Raw genomic sequence first — 17,508 nt, forward strand, 5'->3', positions numbered from 1 at the left:
AATACCATTAAGGAATTAAAAGGGCCATCAGGCCTATCAAGTTGGATAGACTAACACAAAAGAATGTAAAAAAAGAATAGTCAATGAGAAATTTGGTAACTTAGCCACTAAACACAGAAAGAAAGAAGATTCACAGAAGTAATGCTTTCAGAAGCCATCTGCAGTGGATTATATTATCATAGAGCTAAAATGCACTCTCTTTTCCCTACCTGCATAGAAGTGTTCTTCCCACCCTACTATTGGTGGACTTAGTTTCTTTTATTCCTGCCATTTGCCATGAAAGACCATATCTTTGGCAACCTCTGTCCTTTCGGATTGAATGAATCCTGAATGAGAAGGCTGGTGGACAGAGCTAAATCCAACCCATAATATAGAGCATAGTTCTAGAGTTACCTACAGATTGAATATTGGGGGAAAATATCAATTGTTATCAATCCCTGAGATCATAGCATATTTTTATGTAGCATTACTACGTTAAGGATAACTAAAACAATATTCAAAACTATGGCTAATACACTAGGGGAAGTAATTTCTTTTTGGAGACAGAAAGAACCCAAGCCGACTCGGTGCTGAGATCAGAGCCTGACAAGGAGCTGGATCTCAAAGTGCTGAGATTATGACCTGAGCAGAAATCATGAATCAAAGACACTTAACCAGCTGAGCCAACCAAGTGTTCCCAGGGGGAAGTAACTTTATAACTAAAAGAACTGAAATATTCTGTTCTCATTGGCAGTGGCCTACTTTAGGCAGACAGATACATCAAACTGTTTTATCTTGATACAATTAAATATTAAATATTTTGTTGTTGTTCTGGTTGCACAATTTTTTTTAAAGCCTACAGAAATCACTTGGCTACTTGTGAGTGGAGAGATGCTATCTTTTTATGCTAACATTAAAAAATACATTGTCACGTGTAACTTGTCTTCTTTTTTATTTGAAATGAATAAAAATTTGTCACTCTCATAGTCTTGGTAAAGATTTCTTTTTTTTTTTTTTTTTCAGATCTTACTTATCTGTTCATGAGACACACACACAGAGAGGCACAGACACAGGCAGAGGAAGAAACAGGCTCCCTGTGGGGAGCTCGATGTGGGACTCGATCCCAGGACCGCAATATCACTACCTGAGATGCTCAATCACTGAACCACCCAGGCACCCCTTGGTAAATATTTCTGTTCTAGATGTGGATTCATTCTGTCTGAAATCATATTCCGTGTCTGAGTTTATAGGACAAAGAACTAGATTTAAAACTGTCCAGTTCTCTACAGTAACTAATGATCAGCTCTAGATGCTTTTATGTTGCCTCTGTGCCAAAGGAAAAAAAATCTCATTTTTCTATGCCACGTAATGTGATTTATGACCAACAGTCTTGTAAACTGAGGAAAGCCAATTATCTTAGTCAAGAGTTAGATTCAAAGTAGATGTTACTGTTTTCTATTTTCAAATCTAGAAACTTATAAAATGTTTTTTATTGAGATTTTAAGAAAGGTTAGAGAGATTGTTGTGGTTCACTAATAAAATCCATGCTTCTTAATCACTGCCAGGAATTATAAAAAAAAAAAGAAAGTAGTAACAAGTTTGCTAAAGACTAGGTTAAAAGAAAATATAGCAATTTGCTATCTTGCCAAGTTTAAGGTTACTTTTCAAGATAATAAATACTGTTTTAATATCAGATAAAGCTTTTTGTTTTTTCTTTGATGAGACATATTGGAGACAAGGCTTTGCAGGAAGCTAAAGAGGACATTAGAAAAAAAAAACTTTAACTAAAAGAGGACTTTAAGATCTTCTTGTTCAGTTATCAAATTACCAAAATGAAAGGCAGTTGTGAGGAAGGATCCAATTATGAGAAATCTTATAAAAAGAGAACACAAAGAGAAACTTGTAGGTACGAAAAGGAAGAATGGCAGTGAAAACAAGAATATAGGTTCAGAGTTGCACTTAAAATGAATCACGTGTGTTGGGTCAACTGGGTGGCTCAGTTGGTTGAGCTTCCATCCAACTATTGTCATTTCAGCTCAGGTCATGATCTCATGGATTGTGAGATCAAGCTCTACCGGGAGTCTGAGATTGTCTCCTGTCTACTCCTTCATTGTCTTTCTCTCTCTCAAATAAATAAGTAAATCTTTTTAAAAAAAAAATCAATCAGGGCAGCCCGAGTGGTGCAGTGGTTTAGCGCCGCCTGCAGCCCAGGGTGTGATACTGGGGACCTGAGATGGAGTCCTACATCAGGCTCCTTGCATGGAGGGAGCCTGCTTCTCCCTCTGCCTGTGTCTCTGCTTCTCTCTCTCTCTCTCTGTGTTTCTCATAAATAAATAAATAAACAAATAAATAAATAAATATCTTTAAAAAAAATGAATCACATGTGTACTGACCAGAAACTGCTTGGTAGGGATAAATATTGCCATCTCCTAAACTGATAAGCATAAACAACATAAATCCAGGTGTTAATTTAACTACTTTATATAGACTATCTCCTTGAATCTCGTAAAAATTGTGTATGAGAATTTTATATTTTATATCCACTTTTATGAGGAAATGCAAGCCCAGAGCAATGAATAATCCTGTCGAAGACTGCATTGTTGGTGTCAGAGCCCAAACTTATATGCATTTGTTTAATTATGGAGTCTGCAGCCTGGGATAGTAACTTGGAGATAGAAAATATACTTAGATGTGCCAATGCTAGAAGGCTGACCCCAATTTTAGATGTTAGAATTGCGTGCATTCTGAGATAAACCACAAGGGACTCTCAACTATAGAGAACAAACTGAAAGTGGCTGTAGGAGAGATGGGTGGGGAGATGGGGTAACTGGGTGATGGTGATTAAGGAGGGCACTTGATGTAATGAGCACTGGGTGTTATATGCAACTGATGAATCACTAAATTCTACCCCCAATTAATAATTCACTATATGTTAACTAACTTGAATTTAAATTAAAAAAACAAAGAACTGAGTGTATTCTTCATAATTCATATATAGTTTAGTTACTTACAGAAATGGACTGTTCTCATTTTCCTTGTATGACATTATTTTCCTAAATAAGAGTGTTTATAAAACTTGAATTTAACATTGATTAAATATAATTCTAAGTCACTGAATGTACCAAGTTAATCATTTAAGACTGAGATAATACTGAATAATTGGGGTAATTGGGAGATCTCCTTTTTTCTCCATGGATTTGCTCTTATCTTCACAGGTTAAAGTTAAATTACAGATAAAATTATGCCAGATAGTTTAGGCATTACCAAATTATAGCTAGACTTATTTATTGTGTTTCATATTTTCCCAGAGGTGGTCAGAGTTCCCTAGGCAAAATTTCTAATTATGTAGGTTACAAATTTCTCAATTTACAAATACAGAAGTGAAGACAACACCTAATTCTGCATAGGTATAACTGTAACACTCAGCCAGATGATCAGTTGTACAAAAGAAGTATTGACCACCAATTATTGTTTCTGATGAAACAGAGTCCCTTAATCATCAGCTGAGCTCCTTACAGAGAAACCGTAGCAACGATTTTGCTACTGTTCTAGTAGGAGAGTTTTATGGTTCATATGATTTGCAGAATTTAATACATGTACTTGAAACTTGCCAAGAAATTGGTAGCACTTTTTTTTTTTTTTTCCAAACTAATGCTTGGAAAGTTGTTTGGCCTCTGATATGTCACACATATGTAATTAATACTACATCTACCTTGAGGCATGTAAGGAATCAGAGAAATATGGCACATAGTCTTTGGGTTTTTGTTGTTATTCTTCCAAGTAAAATTGAACTATTGCCCTCAATATATAACATGTTGAAAATCACAATAACTCCCATGCTTTCAGGACAAAGAGATAAACCTTACTGCTAGTTTTGGGAATTGTAGTTCGCAATTCAATCAACACATTTGCTCATTAAAAATGTCTCAAGAAACTGGTTATTTCATTAAGTATATCTGCTTTGACCTATGTTGTAAAAATCAGTAACTCAGAGAATAGTGTAGAATTGAGGTTTTAAAAATGCAAAATTGTAGAATAATACATCATACAAGGAAAATTACAAAGTTCAATATTATATAACAAAGTATATTAGGAGAGAAATATATAATTTTACCAAGCAACATGAACGGATGTGTTAAAGAAAGATGTTTATGAGGTTCAGGGACACTTTAGTGTTATTGTAAGTTAATGAATGACAATTGAGAGTTTAATTATGTACATTGTTAATAATGCATCTATTATAAATGATTAGAGAAAATGATCGAATAAGATGGTTAAAAGTACCAATTTTAATAATAAAGTATCATACAATTAAAAATTTGTTAAGAGAATAGATGTCTTAAGGGTTCCTACAGCAATAAAATCTCCTTTAAACTCATAACATAATTGACATGTATTTAATGTTTAATACCAGAAACATTTATTTTTTTTTCTTTTTAATCCAAGTTCACATGTAATAATAGTGTTAGGTGTATAACATTGTTTCCACAATTATATACATTATGGAATGCTCACCATAATAAGTGTAGTTAACATCTGTCACTATACAAAATTATTATGATATTATTGATTATATTCCCTATGCTGTACATTACATTCCTATGACTTATTTATTTTATAGCCAGAAGTTTGTACCTCTTAATTCCCTTCACCAATTTTGCCTACCCTGGCAACCACTAGTTTGGTCTTTATATTTATTGTTTGTTGTTACTGTTTATCAGATTGTTTGTTTTGTTTTTCTAGATTCCACATATAAGTGAAATCATATAGTACTTGTTTCTCTCTCACTTATTTCACAGAACATAATATCTTCTAAGTCCATCTATCTTTATTTTTTTTTTAAAGAAATACACTGTGAAACCTATAAAGTATCTTCACAGCTAAGGAATAATTAATAAAATGAAGAGGCAAACTACAGAATGGGATAAGATATTTGCAAACCATGCATTTAGTAGAAGTCTAATAAACAATCTGTTTAATATTAATCTGATTTAAAAATATGATCTGACATATCCTGGACAGAGGATCTGAATAGACTTTTTTCCAAAGAAGCCATGCAGATGGCCCACAGGTACATTCAAAGGTGCTCAGTATCACTAATCATTAGAAAAATGTCAAAATCTTTAAAATTTAAGGAGAATTAGCTCATACCTGTTGGGAAGGCTTTTACCAAAATACAAGAAATAACAAGTGTTGGTCAAGATATAAAGACAAGGGACCGCTTGTGCATTGTTGGTGGGAATGTAAATTGATACAGCTGCTGTGAAAAACAATATGGAGTTTCCTCAAGAAAAAAAAAAAATAGAACTACCATATGATCCAACAATTTCAACTCTAGGTATTAATCCAAAGGAAAAAGGGAGAATATATCTACACCCCACATTCCCTGCAGCATTGTTTACAATAGCCACGACAATAGAAACAACCTGAGTGTCCACTGACAGATGAGTGAACAAAGAAAATATGGTGTATGCATACAATAGAACAATATTCAGTAAAAAGGAAGGAAGAACCGAGACAGTGCAGGACTGCCTGCCCATCTAGGTCCCTTTTTCTATCCCCCTCCATTGCTGTTGACCTTGGGGGAAGGCAGGACACGTTCTGGGCAATCAAACCCAGTGCTTAAGAATAGACGGACAGAGGGTGCTTTAAAGACTGTTCCTGAGGGCCAGGGAGAGTGTGCTGCTCACGTTATATATATATATATCCCCATATATTCAGTAGTGAGATGTAATAATACGGAAGGAAGGAAAGAAAAGAAGAAGTGTGGAGGCCGAGAAAATTAAGGCCATTCCACCTTAAGTTCAGCGTTAGCACAAGTACAGCCATCCCAGGCCCCAGTGAATAAGAGCTGGAATTTACCTTGCTTCAGTTACAGGAAAAAACAGTTTACAGCTTAACGCCCTAGAAAGCCCCATATTAGAATGAGAACAGAGCTTAATGCCCTTGAAAGCCCCATATCATAATGTAAACAGAACTTGAGAAATTCCTCCACCCCTTCTGAAAATCCCCTAGACCAGCCCATAAAACTAAGCTGGAACCCACCTGGGGTCAAGTCCCTGCTCCCCTGTGTCGGGTATATTTGGACCCAAGCTCTTGTAAATAAACCCTCTGTGTTTGCATCCGTGTGGGTTCCTTGGTGGCTTCTCAGATTCGCAATCTTGGGCACAACAGAAGCTCTACCATTTTCAATATAGATAGATCATGAGCGCATTATGCTAAGTGATATTAAAATCAGATGGAAAAAGATATACTGCATTACCTTACTTATATGTGGAATCTAAAATTTAGAGAACAAAACAAACCCCAAATCTATTTCATTAATACAGAGAACAGTGTTTGGCAGTTGGGGAGAGGGAGGTGGGTGAAATATAAACTCCCAGTTAAAAACGTTAAGTCCTGAGGAAGTAATATACAGATGATGACTGTAGTTAACAATACTGTATTCTAGGGGCACCTGGGTGGCTCAGAAAGTTAAATGTCTGCCTTAGGCTCAGGTCATGATCTTAAGGTCCTGGAAGGATCAAGCCCTGTGTCTGGCTCCCTGCTCAGCTGGAAATCTGCTTCTCCCTCTTCCTCTGCCTTTCCCCTCTCACTCATGTGCTCTTTCTCTCTCTTTCTTTCAAAGGAATAAAATCTTTTAAAAAGTACTGTATATTGGAAAGTTGCTAAGAGAGATCTTAAAATTCTCATCACAAGAAAAAAAATTGTGGTTATGTGTAGTGATGGATGTTAACTAAACTTATTGCGGCAATAACTTTGTAAAATATACATATATCAAATCATGTTGTACGCCTGAAGCTAATTTAATGTTAAATGTCAATTATATTTTAATAAAAATTGTTTAAAATATATTAGAGCTATAATAAATCCTATTTAAAAAATAAATACTAATGGTGAGTTTTAGTAACATTTTGACTGTCAAACCAAAATATTTTAACTAAAAATATTTCTATTTAATAACCTAGTAGAATAAATTTCTCATTATTTTACTTCTCTAATCATACTGATTTTGTCAGAGATACATCAACATCTGAAGTATTGGATATTTTCCATCTGTGAATAGAAGTTAACAACCATAGCTCTTAATTAGCAACCTTTAACTGCTTTAATATGTTTTAAATCATTTCATGATTTTGCAATTTAATGTGTTTTATTATATCCATATCCTTTTATCTTCTACTTCTTTTTATTTGTCAAATGTCTTAATTAATTATGCACATAAACTAGTGAATAAAATTCTGCAAGCATCACAATCAACTCTTTTTTTTTTTTTCAGATTGGCCACTTTTAAAAAAATATATGAGAAAAATATATGAGAAAATGTTCTTGTATTTTAACAAAAAGTTAGCTTTTCCTTGTAGGTATATTAAAGTTGTCTTAGAAATTTCTATATTAAAACTTTATGTATATGAAATTATTCTTTTTATTTTTCTCATTTTACATGTTTTATTTCCTCTTATTACTTTATTACACTAGCTAGAACCCACCAGTCCAATACTGAATAGAAATTGGAAGTGTTTTGTTTTTTATATGAACTCAGATCGCCCTATCATTTGAGATTAAATTGAATTTGCTTCAGTTTCTATCCCACATGCATTGGGTATTCCCAACATATTTTCCAGTCTTATAGGGAATCTCAGATATATTGATATTTCCCTTACTTACCTCTGACTTTTAATCGATTAAACCAGGATAAAAACATAGAGAGCTTCACTGAGCTCAGTGTAGCCAGACACAATCCAGCTAATTCAACTTGCTCATGGACCCCATGTGATTTCTGCAAGTAATTAGTGTTTATTGTCATTTTCTCAGATTCTGACAATTTGTTGGCACAGCAAAAGCTAAGACAAGACAGGAAACACTAAAAGAAATGGAAACACAGAATGCTTCTTCTGGATATTTGTCCAGGACTATGAGTAAATAATCGGAACATCTAGTTGAGATAAAAAAAAAATATTATCTGTGGCTAGAATTCAGAAAAACATCTACCTTAGTATTTGGTGTGTATTTTACCTTTTAAATTGAAGGCAGATCCCTTGTTGAGATATAAAAAAATATATGTATCTGAGCACAGAGAAAAACTAGAGAGTAAATTTCACTCACAATATCTAAAACTTTCTAAATAAGATGCCTTGCCTAATGAGCACCATGGTCCAATCCATGTATGTAATCAATGCATATTGAGAGCTTGTTAATCAAATATAGGCAATGATTTAATTTGTCATATGAGCAAAATATAATATAAACATAACATTTTATAGTCTTATTTTTCTAATCTGTGAATTTGGGGAAATATTATTGGCTTCAATGTTTTTTATAAGAACCAAACCAGTGAATATCTTTATAACAGATGCTAGAACATTTGCTATTACTGTCTTGGTGGAAGACAGAAGTCAGGACCAAAACTTTGCTGCCCTGCAGATTTGTATAGCTCATACATGCACAGGACTAAGCTCCTTAGTAGCTCATTATCTCCTTACATCCCCAACTCCCTTCTGGGTCTCTTTCATTTCAACTAATGGCAACTCTGTTTTTCCAGTTGCTCACATCCAAAAAGTTGCTGTTGTCTTAGATTCCTCTATTTCTGTCCTAACCCATAGCTTGTCAGAAGTCTATTATTCTGACTCTAACTTTCAGTATATTTCCGGAATATGACCATTTCTTTCCATTTCATAGTCACCATCCTGGTTCACATCACCAGTATGTCTCTTTGTCTACACTCAATATAACAATTGAAGTCAATACACTTCTTTGCTCAAACCCATCTATCATTTTCACTCCATCACTGATAGGCTTTTCCATTGTTCTTTGAACGAACTTTATAGGACCTGCTTGGGGATCCCTGGGTGGCTCAGCGGTTTGCGCCTGCCTTTGGCTCAGGGCATGATCCTGGAGTCTCAGGATCAAGTCCCACATCGGTCTCCCTGCATGGAGCCTGCTTCTCACTCTGCCTGTGTCTCTGCCTGTCTCTCTCTCTGTTTCTCTCTCTCTCTCTCTCTCTCTCTCTCTCTCTCTCTCTCTCTCATGAATAAATAAAATCTTAAAAAAATAGGACTTAGCTCAGGTCCTTCGCAAATGTTGTTCACTTTGTCTGAAATGCTTTTCCTCCCACAATGTCCGAACACTGGCTCTCTTTCTTTATCTCAACTCAAAGTCTCCTCCTCATGAGGCCTCCTCTAGATACCATACCTAAAAATTATCCATACATTTTTACACACATACATTTAAATTTCATATTGCCTTCAGTTTTTATTTTTCTATGAAGCATTTAGCACACTAGCATAATATATTGGTCAGGATATTTCGGATGAAGAGAATCAATAGGACATATATATTATCCTATATATCCTCTAAATATATATTATGAAATGTATTTTAAGAAAATGTCCTACACGACTGTCAGGATTCATAAGTCCAAAATCGATAGGAGAGGCTGACAGGCTGAAAACTCAGACAGGAGTTGATGTTGTAGTCTTGAGTCTAAAAAGTAAAGGGCAAGCCATAAATCTGGAGATTCAGGCAGCATTTCTGTATCACCATCTCTAGGGAATCAACTGATTGACAAAGCCCTATGTAATGCCCTTCAAGTCAACTGATTGTGGATGTTAGTCACATTCTCAAAGCACCTTCCCAGCAAAATTGAGACTAATATTTGATCAAACAACTGAGCAACCTAGCCAGGTTGACACATTAAATTTAATGATCACATATAGCATATATTATTCTTCTTAAAAAGTCATATTTATTGTCTGCCTCTATCAATAAAATTTAAGCTCTATGAAAACAGATTGTTGTCTTCTTGTTGATGAAAGTTTTTCCATTGCTCAGAACAGTAACCTGAGAACTCAATAGATATCTGATTTAATGAATGAACTGATTGATGCTGGATTGTTGAGGGATGTTTAAAACTAATTAGGAAAACTGACCTACCCCATAACTCATACCAAAATTATATGAGAACCAAGAGACTACAATAGATGGAAGTATTTTTGGGGAGGGTGCAGTTAGTTTGCTGTGCAGAGTCAATGTGGGTGAGGCAACAACTACACAGCTGTTGGAGATAATTGTAAGCAGTAGCCGCACAACTATTAAGACTCAAGGAAATGTCAGAGCAAGAGGTTCTGAGCATAGGGAGAAAAAATAAAATAAAATAAAATAAACACCTTGAAATTTTCCATGAAAGAAAGAACCAGCTCTAACCTGCTTACTATAACCTGATACTAAATCCCAAAAACACAAATAAGAAATAAACAACCCTCCTCTCCCCCACCAAAACAAAACAAAGCAAAAACAAACAAACAAACAAAAAAAAAAAAAAACCCCACACCTCATGTCTAGTAATCCTGTTTCTCTTGGCACAAATCCTGGAAGGGTAAAGTAACTCAGAAATGATGGGGAGAGCAGATGTATAGGTAGGATGGAAATCACAAACTGGCCATAACCATTCTGCTAATCCTCATCCCTTAGCTTGAAGCAGAAGCTAGCTGGAGGAGGAAAGAAGTTCTAAATGAGATAAGAAAATTACTTTTGCTTTCAACTAGAATGGATATTTTAACTATAGAAACAGACCGGGCTTAAAGTACCTAGAGGAATGTTTATTTTCCAACAGTGATTGAGAATGTTATTAGTCAGCTTAATTGTTCACCTAATGGCTTGGTAAGAAACAATGAGTCTTCAGATTGAGTTTATAGGGTAGTGAGAAAAATTTGCTTTAAAAAGTTGTCTAAGGGCAGCCGGGGTGGCTCAGTGGTTTAGCTCCGCCTTCCGCCCAGGGCGTGATCCTGGAGACCTGGGATCCAGTCCCATGTCGGGCTCCCTTCATGGAGCCTGCTTCTCCCTCTGCCTCGCTCTGAGTCAAATAAATAAATAAATAAATAAATAAATAAATAAATAAATAAATAAATGACTGCTATGTAGAGAGTAATTTTATTTTTAACATCATATCTTTAAGTTGACTACAAACTAAAGATAACTGAAAATGCTTCAAATATAGAAGAATTTCTGAATTAGAACTACAAAAGGAACATTTACATGTCATTAACTTAGAAACTGAGAACAAAATGAAGAGCCATTTTTTTTTTTTTTGACTACTGGAAAAATAAACTACTAGACTATTTCTTCGAATTTAGTTTGTTTGCTTTCTTGATGCAATTATTTGGCAAATGTAATATTGGGTATATTCCTAGTGGACGTTTGTATGTGCTATCACTTGTTTTACTCAATAAATATGTAACATGTAATAGAGAAGGCATAATACATCTCTCTTATAAGACATGAAGCAAATAAACAGATTCAGTAAAACTTAAAAGTTATTGTTTTACATTTCCCATTCAAAGAATTCCCTTTGTAAATGCTAATTATTAGAGAAATTTTCTGGCAGAATCATTAGACACTAGAACTATTCCGACATCATGAAGATTCTTATCCCTAAAACTTAAACAAAATTGTTAATGTAAATTAAATAATTTGAACAACTTTACATGTTTATGGAAAAAGTTTTCTTAGACTCTTAATTTTCGTAAGTTGCTAAATATGTATTATATACAAAAAATCCTGCTGCAAAAACTTTAATTACTTACAATGTGCTTTCATGGAAAGTTTACTGTGTTAGTCATGTCAATTGAAATAACCTTGTCTATTTTGTCAGAAAAAGTCCTTCCTCAAATCCAAAAGCTAATGTTCTTGGGCCTACAGATAAATTGCTCTAACGTTTATATTTTTTAAAAAAGCAAAAATGTAAATTATAAATGCACAAGTATAATCTGAATCATTAAATTTAACCATGAACACATTTAACATTGTTTGTGAAGTACTGTATTCCCAATCGTACTGTACTTACTTGCATATTCTATCATTCTTAGAACTGGTTCAACAAGAACATCACAAGGTAAAATAAAGCAATTTAGTCCACATAAGTCATATTGATTCAGAATATCTTACCAGAGAAGGTGACTGACATCTTAAGTTTCTAGATACTTGCTTCTCCAGTAATTATCTTTCAGTAAGTATCTCAACAATGAAGATGGTTTGCTCACAAGTGGCAGCATGTTATTAGTGGTGTATTTTCAACACCACTCTGCAATTGTATTATGACAGAATGCAAATAAACTCACAGGTACATTGAAGGCAGTGAGTTATTTTCCATAACTCACTCTTGTTTGTTCCCGGAATCAGCAGGTAGATGCTGTAGCCTCGTCACTGGGAATAATTTCCAGCAGACAGCATATTTCCTTGGTTTGTGCTCCATCCACTAGTTATCTCCATGAGTATCATGAAACTAAAGGAGAAACATCTGCTGTGCTGGTCATTTAGACAATAGTCTGGATGAACCAGTTGTGATTACTCAAATCTACACAAATTAACATCCTTAGAATTTAGTTGATTTACTTATGCTTATAGAACAATGAGTCTACAAACTATAGAGTGATATCTAACAATCTCATTACTATTCTAAATTTTTAAATGATGTTTATTTATTGAGATAAAGTTAATAAAAGCCCAATAATTTTATTTTCGGGAATATGCTGAAATTGATCAAAATTATCAAAAGTAATGTTATATAAATTTCTTAGAGATTGCATTGCTGATGCTAGGTACTTTCATGATTTTAAGTAAGTTTAACAAGTTCTATGGGACTGAAAAGAGTTAAACACTGGAAAAAATATCCCAACTCAAAAAACAAACAAAGATATGAATTTTGACCAATTAGCCATTGTAATAATAGTAAACAAGTTGGGATTAAATATCTTATACAAAAATGCAAAGTACTGAAGTGTTTTATAAATCAGAAAGTTTATCATGTGTCTATCAGTAGTCTATCTGAGATCCAATTGAAAAGTTCATTAAATTTTCAGATTCTAGAGAATCACCCACCAGAGAGTCTGATTTGAGAAATTAGGGAAGGAGTCTAAGAAGTCAGGGAAAGACTCCAAGGAAGAGGAATCTTGGATTTTTGAAACTTTGATAATTATGATGTAGGTGATTCTTAATTTAATTTTAAAGACAGTGATATAAAGTTTGCTTCAGACCTATCGACCTGCCCACTAAAATCAAAGAATAAAGAGTATGTTCATTCTACAGAAAAAAAAAAAAGCAAACAACATTAACAAGAAATTTCTAATTCTTCTCCTAAAGCAAAGCATACAGGATAGTCATTTACTAGCTATGGATTTAGTTAATACACACTTTGCACCTCAACTTGCTTTTGGATGAAAGTAACAGAAGACTACTCACCTACCTTAAATACAAACAAATTATCATGTCACATAACGAAGAGTATGGACGTGGAGAAATTTTAGTTCGTAAATTTAGCAGCTCAAAAATGTCTTTAAGGATGTAGATTATTTTCAAAGTTTTGCTCTACTTTCTAAACCTGTTGTTTTACTCTCTGATGAGCTCTTCTTGTGGGACAGGAGAAAGCTACAGCAGCAGTAGGCCAACCAGACTTGGCATAAAGAGTCTGTGCTGTCTCTTTCCTTTATCCTTTCCTTCCTTCCTTCCCATCGTCCTTCTCCTTCTTATTTTCCTAGTGTTCCTTGCCTTCCTCCTCTTCCTTCCCTCCGTTTTTTTTCCTTCTTCCCTCTCTGTCACCAGAGTATAATTGTTCTCTATTTTTTCTGTTCATTTTATAATATAAAAAATATAAAATATAAAGCAAACTTCAGTGAATTTGGGCAATATTCTTTCCTCTTTGTCAATCATATAAGAGAAAGGAAGAGGTTTTTCACAACAGATTTTCTGCCAGAACACAGGTGTCCTGAAAATCACTGCTAAACCTAAACCAAAATGGGAAAGGGAAAGACTCATATCAACATTGTCACCATTGGACCCATAGATTCGGGTAAGTCTACCACAGATACCGAGTGTATCTGATCTACAAATCTAGTGGGATTGACAAAAGAATTACTGAAAAATTTGAAAAGGAGGCTGCTGAGATGGAAAAGGGCTCCTTCAAGTGTGCTTGGGTCTTGGATAAACTGAAAATTGAACATGAACATGGTATCACCGTTGATATCTCCCTGTTGAAATTCAAGACCAGCAAGTATTATTGACTGTGACCACCACTGATGCTCCGGGACACAGACACTTTTCCAAAACATGATTATGGTCACATCTCAGGTTTACTGTGCTGTTCTAATTGTTGCTGCTGACGTTGGTGAATTTGAAGCAGGTAGCTCCAAGAAAGGGCAGACTCATAAGCATGCCCTTCAGGCTTACACACTGAGTATAAAACAAATAATTGTTGGTGTTAACTCAATGAATTCCACTGAGCCACCCTAATGCCAGAATAGGTATGAGGAAATCATTAAGGATACCAATACCTACATTAAGAAAATGGACTACAACCCCAACATGTTGGTATTTGTGCCAATTTCTGGTTGGAATGGTGACAATATGCTGGAGCCAAGTGCTTACATGCCTTGTTTCAAGGGATGTAGTCACCTGTAAGATGGGAATGCCAGTGGAACCACACTTCTTGAAGCTCTGGATTGCATTCTGCCATGAACTTGTCCAACTGCCAAGCTCTTGCATCTGACCCTCCAAGATATCTACAAAATTGGTGTATTGGTACGTCCTTGAGGGCTGAGTGGAGACTGGTATTCCTAAAACTGTCATGGTGGTCACTTCTGTTCCAGTCAATGTTACAACTTAAGTAAAGTCTTTTGAAATGGACCATGAATCTTTGAGTGAGGCTCTTCCTGGGGACAATGTGGGCTTCAATGTCAAGAGTGTATCTATCAAAGAAGTTCCATGTGACAATGTGGCAGGTGACAGCAAAAATGACCCACCAATGGAAGCAGTTGGCTTCATGACTCATGGGATTATCCTGAACCATTCAGGCCAAATAAGTGCTGGATAGCACCTGTGCTTGATCCTCACACAGCTCACACTGCTTCCAAGTTAGCTGAGCGGAAGTAGATCATCGTTCTGGAAAAGAGCTGGAAGATGGTCCTATGTTCTTGAAATCTGGTGATGCTGCCATTGTTGATATGGTTCTTGGCTTAGGCCTGTGTATGTTGAGAGCTTCTCTGACTATCCTCCTTTAGGCTGTTTTGCTGTTCATGACATGAGACAGACAGTTACTATGGGTGTCATTCAAGCAGTGGACAAGAAGGCAGCTGGAGCTGGCCAGGTCTCCAAGTCTGCCCAAGAAGCTCAGAAGGTTAAATGAATATTGTCCCCAACACCTACCACTCTAGTCTTAATCAGTGGCAGAAGAATGGCCTCAGAACTGTGTTAATTGGCCATTTAAGTTTAATAGTAAAATATTGGTTAATGATAACGCATTGTAAAACCTTGAGAAGGAAAGAAGAATGTTTTGTGGACCATTTGTTTGTGTGTGTGTGTGTGGGGGAGTGGTGGCAGTTTTAAGTTATTAGTTTTAAAATTAGTACTTTTTAATAGAAACAACTTGACCACGAATCTGTCACAGAATTTTGAGACCCATTATAACAAAAGTTTAATGAGGAAAAGAAGAGAAGAAAAAAAGAGCCACTAGCTTGGGAGTTTCAGAATGCCCTTAATATTTAAACCTGCACTTGCTTTGTGCTTTTTCCTCTTTGGGCTGTAATAGAGTAGATGCAGTTATTTTTTTTTTTAACATCACTGATTACTGTGCACAGAAGATAAAAACATAAAAAAATGATATATTACTTAAGGTAATCAGGTTTTCTGTTTTTAATATGTTTCTTCATGCCTCCAGATCTCCAATTTGTCACGATTTTCCATATGCAGCCTATCTCAAAGGAAGCAAACCACTAGTTGGTCAAATTGCTTTTTCTCCTCCCCTAGTCTATCTGCATACATTTCACAGTGCACCAAGCAAGGATGCTAGAAATATGAAATCAAAGGACATCTAGACGTTGCCTTCTCAGTTGGTATCTGTGATTCGTAGAATATTTACTTAGATGAATACATGTTTGTTCCTACTCATTAACCATGGTGATTGCAAGAGGGAACTGCAGTCATTTAAAGGTAATAATCAGCCCTGTCATCCATAAAGCAGACTTTTGAAAACAAGACAAAACTCTATGTCTAGTTTAATGTACATGTTAGGTGACTTCAATCACGTATCTTACCATGTGATATTGATACTGTTTGCCCTTAAAACTGACACGTATCTTATGGAGATGATAAATAAATCCACATAATCATATTATGGCAGGTTGGCATAGGAAACCAATTGAATTAATTTAATCAGAATTGTACTGAGCTAGGAACAACAAGAAGTCCAAAACAGTATCTTGAGCAAATTAAAACTGCAATGTTTTTTTCAAGTATAGAAAATTCAGACCAGAGAATTCTAAATTAGAGCAGAAGGTCAAGTGCCATTAGGGGATATTGGTGCCTTAACGTCTTTCCCTTCCTTGATTTTGGTGTTAAGTCTCATTTTTATGTTCTCCACATGGCTGCCAGATCTCCAGCCATCACATCAATGTTTCAGACACAAAGAAAGGAGAGAATAAAGAACAGAAGGAAGGCATGCCCCTGAATCCCTGGATGTTTCTCTGGGACTTCTGCTTTCTTCTCATTGGCCAAAATATGTGACATAACAGAAGAAGGTGAGAAACATTTTTTTTTTAATTATTGAATTTGTTAAAGCTGGCCTTATTGACAAAAAACAGAATTTTGTGGTAAGAAAGGAAAGAGGGTATTGGGTGGGCACTTGTGAGTCTTGCCAATTCATCGGTGTGAAAGAAACTTGTTATGATAACCAGTTTCACTCTCATAAAGAAAAGGCACAAATGGATAAAACGAAGTTCAAAATATAAGGTATTTTTTAAAGTGGGAGGTGTCTTGGACACTGCAGAAAATATTAAGAACTACCTTTAACCTTCCCTTTAGGTCCAGTAGAATCGTATCTGTGTTCACAGGTTTCAATGAATGTTTCTATTTGAAAACACTCAGGGTACATGATTATCAGCCTGTCTTTATCATTTATTATTCAAAGGGTGTAGATGCCCAAGGCCCAGATGCTGTCTATTTAATATGCAACACGTGCAAAACTGGACTTCTACTCCCCCACATCTGCTTCTGTTCCCAGCTTCCCTGTTTCTCTTTGCGGCAGCACCCTTCTCTGTCCCTCTGGCTTAAAACTCCACAGTTGATGTTGTTCAGTTTTGTTTATCTCTCAGATCCAATTATTTTCCAACTCCTGCGGCTTCTACTTCTAGAATTCCTTCTGCCACTCATTCTTCAGTTCTCCCTGCCACTGTCTTGATTGAGGTTCTGCAGTGTTAACATCCAACTAATTATATACCAAAATTGTATTGCAATATCATATCAATTCTTAAACAGAAAAACCTGGAAAGAATTACAATTGCTATTAAAATGGAAGGACCTCATACTAGCTGTCCAGCCTCCCAATAATGTCACTCTAGAATATTTTCCAGACGTACTGGGTACTGTTCCTCTATATCGATCTTCATTCCAGTCAAATTTGATTGCTTGCTTTCCCAACATTCCCTCTTTCCCCAACATCTGAATTTTTGTGCATCCTATACCTCTCTACCTAGTGAACTCTTG

General features: G+C 35.5%; 1 pseudogene; it reads left to right on the forward strand.

Moving 5' to 3' along the window:
* Window positions 1-13,767: 13,767 nt before the first annotated feature.
* On the forward strand, window positions 13,768-15,154 carry LOC129502273 (elongation factor 1-alpha 1-like; annotated as a pseudogene).
* Window positions 15,155-17,508: the final 2,354 nt, after the last annotated feature.

The sequence above is a fragment of the Nyctereutes procyonoides genome, unplaced genomic scaffold (genome assembly GCF_905146905.1).
Source record: "Nyctereutes procyonoides isolate TBG_1078 unplaced genomic scaffold, NYPRO_anot_genome, whole genome shotgun sequence".
Lineage (NCBI taxonomy): Eukaryota > Metazoa > Chordata > Mammalia > Carnivora > Canidae > Nyctereutes > Nyctereutes procyonoides.